Consider the following 5,940-nt stretch of genomic DNA (forward strand, 5'->3'; position numbering starts at 1 on the left):
ACAGAGACGACAGACACAAAGAGACGAATCACTTGCCTTTCCTTGGCACCTTTCCAAACGAGCGGGGATTCCCCACTGATTCCTACACATTGCAAAAAAGTAACCAGAAAATTTTGACAAAACAACATTTTACCTTAATTTTCAGTTAGCCTATCAGTTTTTTGGTTTTTTAGGGACCAATCAGGAGAGATATGCAAATTAGACATAGCTTTATTTCATTTTTTAAGGTTCATTTAGACGAGGTTACGCGCGTAACCTCGTCTAAATGAACCTTAAAAAATATATCCCTAAAATAACTTATGGAGCTACCATACGAAGGTCAAAACTATGGCTCGTGAGGGGATCGAACCCTCGACCTTCACGTTATTAGCATGACGCTCTAACCAACTGAGCTAACAAGCCATTAAGAATATTATCACTCTAACACTTAGATTTTGTTAAAAGAATTTGCTACTTACTTACAATTTTTTCATAATTTCTTGAATGAAATTTCCGTATTGCATATCCAAGAGTTGACTTCAAGAATGAAATTGTTACTTACTGAGAAATTTTTCATAATTAATTTAATTAAATATATAAATCGTTTAGCTAAGTGACATTTTTTTGTTGTAAAGAGAAAAAAAAAAGTTACTTACTTGCGATTTTTTTATAATTTCTTTAATGAAGTATCTGTACTGTTTATCCAAGAGGTGACATCAATAAAGAGTTTGCTACTTACTTACAAATATGTCTGAAGTTGAGTGTCTGAAAAGTATTTTTTTGGGGGGAGATAAACGAATGTGTGAAACAGAAGCAGAACTTTTAAAATCATAACAACTGAAGATCAGTAAATAATTACATTGTTTGTTTTTTTTTGTTAAAAACAAATGGCTTAAATAATAAGTGCCTATTAATTGGAATTTAAAACCTAAACGCACTTGCAAAAATCACTGCACTGGTGTTTTGGATTTGCCAAGATTTAAATGTTAAGAGTGATAACGAACTGTAAGTAAGGAGCGACACGACTCAATAATAACCGAAACTCTAAAAACCAATAACCCTACTTTGGAAGTTTCAAGCTCCTGTCTACAAAAATATGGAATTAATTTCTTGAAGTAATCGATACTTAATGAAGAAAAAGGTGAAAATTATAGGTTTTATGAAATTGATCATAAGACTTAAATTATTCTATCAGATACCTTTTCTGGCGAATTTGAGAACAGACGCTCTTGCGGGCTGTATTAATGAAGGTTCATCATATCTATCGTTTGTCTCGGAAGAAGTAATATTGCACGTCTCTTCTTCTTCCTTTAAAAAAAGACAAAAAAAATTTAGAATTTAGAACATATTCATATTGGGTTTTTGGAAAATAATTCGTTTTATGTTAGAAATTTAAATTAGTTTAAAAAAAAAAACATCTTTATTTAAAAATCAAGCTATTTGATTGTGGGATGGAGGGGCCTGTTCTCCAATGCTCCTCTCCCCCCCCAAACTCTCACACTCTTTTTAACACGCAATCTTTCAATCACATCATAAACATAAAACCTGGTCGGACAAATATTTATTTAATACTTACAAATATCTGTTTTTCAAAAAAAAAACATATAGTAGACATACATATTTCGTAGATATGTGATTTACATACTTGAAAAAAAAGCGTGAACTTTCTTTAATATATCAACTTCGTTTGATATATCATATCTACGTTTCTTAAATTGTATATCTATCGGTCAACAGTTACACGTCTGAGAAAAATTTTAATTGTGTTCGAAAAAAAGGGGGAAAACGTCCTCCCAAAATCGTAGAAAATTAATGAAAATCACATAAACAGAGAACCCTTATATATACGTAAAAATCGCCTACCTTGATGCCCATTCTGCAGTACATTAAAATTCATAATTTACTTTTTAATTCACCCAAAATAAAAAAATGTATGGTCGCTCGGCCCCCCTCCCACACTCATTTTTTCCCCACGTCAGCTACCGTGACATCGTAATTTAAATCCCCCCCCCCCCAAAACTCTCACACTCTTTGTAACACGCCAGCTGTTCATTCAAAGCAGAAAAATACCTCATGTTAGGAAAAAGCTTTATTTCTGAATGATAATGAACTGATTTTCAAAACAATTACAACATGTAACCATACCTATGATGGATAGATGCTATTTACATAATAGAAAAAAAGCGAAAACTTTAGCGTAAAGATCTAATCATTATTATTTCAAAGCTATCAGTTTCATCAATTTGAGCTATAGCTGTAAAAAGTTATACGATTGAGAAATATTTGCTTTGTTTTCGAAAAAGGGGGAAAACATCCTTTAAAACTCATAGAACTTTAATGAAAATCACATCATCAGAGAACATTACTATAGAAGTTAAAAGATCCTATCTGGAGTTTCATTCAAACGGAAAATAAAAAGTTCTAATGTCCTTTTTAAGTAACCCCAAAAAAAATGGAGGGCATCTCGGCCCCCCTCCCACACTCATTTTTTCCCAACTTCAACTGCTGGTACCTATTACTTAGAAAACCCACGTGTATAGCACTCGCCTTTTACCTGATACCCCCCCCCCCCCCAAACTCTCCCCCAAGGGTGTAAAATCACCCTTTTAATTCACATCCGAATAATAAATTAGTTTATGAAAGAGCTTTATTTATGAATGATAATGAACGGTTTTTCAAAACAATTAAAACTTGTAAACATACCTATGATGGATAGATTTTATTTACATAATAGAAAAAAAGCGTAAACTTTAGCGTAAAGAGCGAATCCTTATGATTTCAAATATATCAGTTTCATCAAGTTTAGCTATAGCGGTCAAAAATTATGTATCTGAGAAAAATTGCATTGATTTCGAAAAAGGGGGAAAACACACTCTAAAACTAATATAAATATAAATAAAATCACATAATCGAATAGCCAGACTATATACGATCAAATATCCACGCTGGTGTTCCCTTCTAACGGAAATCAAAATTTATAATGTCATATTTAATTCACACAAAAAAAAAAAAAAATGGAGGGCCTCTAGGCCCCCCGCCCCCACTAATTTTTTGCCAAAGTCCTCCGCCGGGCCATCGGCATTAGAAAACCCCCGTTTATAGCAATAGCCTGTTAAATTTAACCCCCCCCACACACTCTCAAACTCTTTTTAACACGCAAGCTTTTCATTCAAAGCAGAAAATTACATAATTATAGGAAACATCCTTATTTATTCTCTATATAGATGGGTTTTTCAAAACATTAAAAATTGTAAACATAACTATGATGGATAGATTTTATTTACATAATAGAAAAAAAAGCGTGCTTTGACATTTCTATCGAATACAGTAGTCATATTCTTAAGATTTTGTATTGTTGGAGGGGAGGGGGGCTGTCCCTCTGAAATTTGAATTTACTAGTAAAACGTTTTTCTTTATTTTTTCTGGGGGGGGAAATAAAATAATGAAAAGTGTACTCACATTGAAAATATACAAATCCATTTTTTTAAAAATTTAAAAATATATGGTTTAATATAAACAATTTATTAATGCATAATTAAAATTGTAATGCACTTTCGATAAATTATTTAGGGTTTTTTTTTTTTAAATTAATAAAATTTTTTAAATAAAAGTTTTTTTTTTTTTTTTTTTTTTTAGAAAACCCACCAAACAATTTTTTATATTTGAATAACCGCCAAATTTAACTAATCGACTGACACACCAAAAAACAATGTCATAATAAAAAAAACATGTATATTCCTTGAACTTTGAAATTGCGCCAGTCCCAGAGTGTGAAGACCCGTAGACCTGTTTGTACGGGGGCGTACGCAAAATAACTTTGAACTTTGAAATTGCGTCATTCCCCTGGCAAAGAGTGTGATGACCTGTAGGCCGCAAATAAAACAGGATGGAGCATAAAGTGGGCAAAATAGTACCTTGCAATCTACTCCCACAGCCCTTAGGGCAAGAGTTGTAAGTTTTGCCCTGGGGGCATATAAGTTTTTATAGAAAATATTGTTGTAAAAACTTCAAAAAAGGTTCATTCGATTGGAAATTCAAACGACTAATGCCTGTTTTCATAGTCGAAAGTGATTGGAGGGCAACTAACCCCCCTCTCACGCCCACCTTTTCCCCAAACACATTCAATCAAAATTTTAAGATAGCCGTTTTGTTCAACGTAGTTGAAAGTTCTGACAATTAGGTCTTTGAGGATGACACCCCCACCCAGAGCCCTCAGGGCAAAGGCTGTAAGTTATGCCCTTAGGGCATATAAGGTTTTTATAGAACGGATTGTCGTAGAAACTTCAAAAATGGCTCATTCGAATGGAAATTGAAATGGCTAGTGCCCTTTTTTAATAGTCAAAAGTGATTGGAAGGCAACTAACACCCCTTCCACGCCCATCATTTCCCAAAAAATATCCAATTAAAACCTTGACATAGCCATTTTGTTCCACGCAGTTTAAAGTTCAAGAAATTATACCTTTGATTAGAACACTCCCCTACAGTTTTCAGGGCAAGGGTTATAAATTATTCCCTGGGGGCACATAAGTTTTTATTGAAATCTTTGTCGTAGAAACTTGAACAAGGGCTCTTTCGATTGGAAATTCAAAGGGCTAGTGCCCTTTTTAATAGTCTCGAAAGTGATTTGAGGGCAACTAAATGCCCTCTCCCGCCCACCTTTTCCCAAAACACATCCAATCAAAATTTTTAGATAGCCATTTTATTCAACATAGTTAAAAGTTTTGGAAATTAGATCTTTAAGGATGACAACCCCTCTACTCCCACAGCCCACAGGAAAAGGGTCTTAAGTTGTGCCGTAGGGGCATATAAGGTTTTCATAGAAAGCGATGTTGTAAAAACTTCAAAAAGGGCTCATTCGACTGGAAATTGAAAGGGCTAGTGCCTTTTTAATAGTCGAAAGTGATTGAAGGGCAACTAACCCCCCTCTCACGCCCACCATTTCCCCAAACACATCCAATCAAAATTTTGAGATATCCATTTTGTTCAATGTACTTGAAAGTTCTGGAAATTAGGTCTTTTAGGATGATAACCCCATCACAGCCCTCAGTGCAAGGGTTGTAAGTTATGCCCTGGGGTCATATAAGGTTTATATAGAAAGTTGTTGCAGAAATTTCAAAACAGGCTCATTTGATTGAAAATTGAAATTGGCCTTTTTAATAGTCGAAAGTGAGTGGAGAGTAATTAACCCCCTCTCAAACCCACCATTTCCCCAAACACATTCAATCAAAGTCTAGAGATAGCCATTTTGTCCAACGTAGTTCAAAGTTCTGGAAATTATTTATTTGAGGATGACAAACCCCTCAAAGCCCCCAGGGCATAGGTTGCAAGTTATGCCCTGGGGGCATATAAGGTTTTTATAGTTAGAGTTGTCGTAAATACTTCAAAAGGGGCTCATTCAGTTGGAAATTGAAAGAGCTAGTACCCTTTTTAATAGTTGAAAGTGATTGGAGGGTAACTAACCCCCCTCTCACACCCACCATTCCCCCAAACACATCCACTCAAAATTTTCAGATAGCCATTTTGTTAGACGTTGCAGAAAGTTCTAGAAATTAGGTCTTTGTGGATGACAACCCCCCCCCCCCCCAGCCCTCAGGGCAAGGGTTATAAGCTATGCCCTAGGGGCTTATAAGGTTTTTATTGAAAGCGTTGTCGTACAAACTTCAAAAGGGCTCATTTGATTGGAAATTCCAAGGGCTAGTGCATTTTTTTATTGTTGAAAGTGATTGGAGAGCGACTAACGCCCCTCTCACGCCCACCATTTCCCCAGACACATCCAATCAAAATTTTGAAATAGCCATTTTGTTTAACGTAGTTGAAAGTTCTGGAAATTAGTTCTTAGAGGATGACAACCACTCTCACAGTCCTTAAGGTAAGGGTTGTAATTTATGCCCTGGGGGCATATAAGGTGTTTATAAAATTAATTAAAAAAACTTTTTCCACAAAATAAGTTTTTCAAAGAAA

The 5,940-nt window shown here is 34.8% G+C and overlaps 1 non-coding gene across 1 annotated transcript; it reads right to left on the minus strand.

The window, feature by feature from the left end:
• Positions 1-328: 328 nt before the first annotated feature.
• TRNAI-AAU (transfer RNA isoleucine (anticodon AAU)) lies at positions 329-402 on the minus strand. Its single transcript has one exon. It is a non-coding gene; the product is annotated as a tRNA-Ile (tRNA).
• Positions 403-5,940: the final 5,538 nt, after the last annotated feature.

Source organism: Artemia sp. Qi Xiang Cuo, chromosome 1 (assembly GCF_049724085.1).
Source record: "Artemia sp. Qi Xiang Cuo chromosome 1, ASM4972408v1, whole genome shotgun sequence".
In the NCBI taxonomy this organism is placed as follows: domain Eukaryota; kingdom Metazoa; phylum Arthropoda; class Branchiopoda; order Anostraca; family Artemiidae; genus Artemia; species Artemia sp. Qi Xiang Cuo.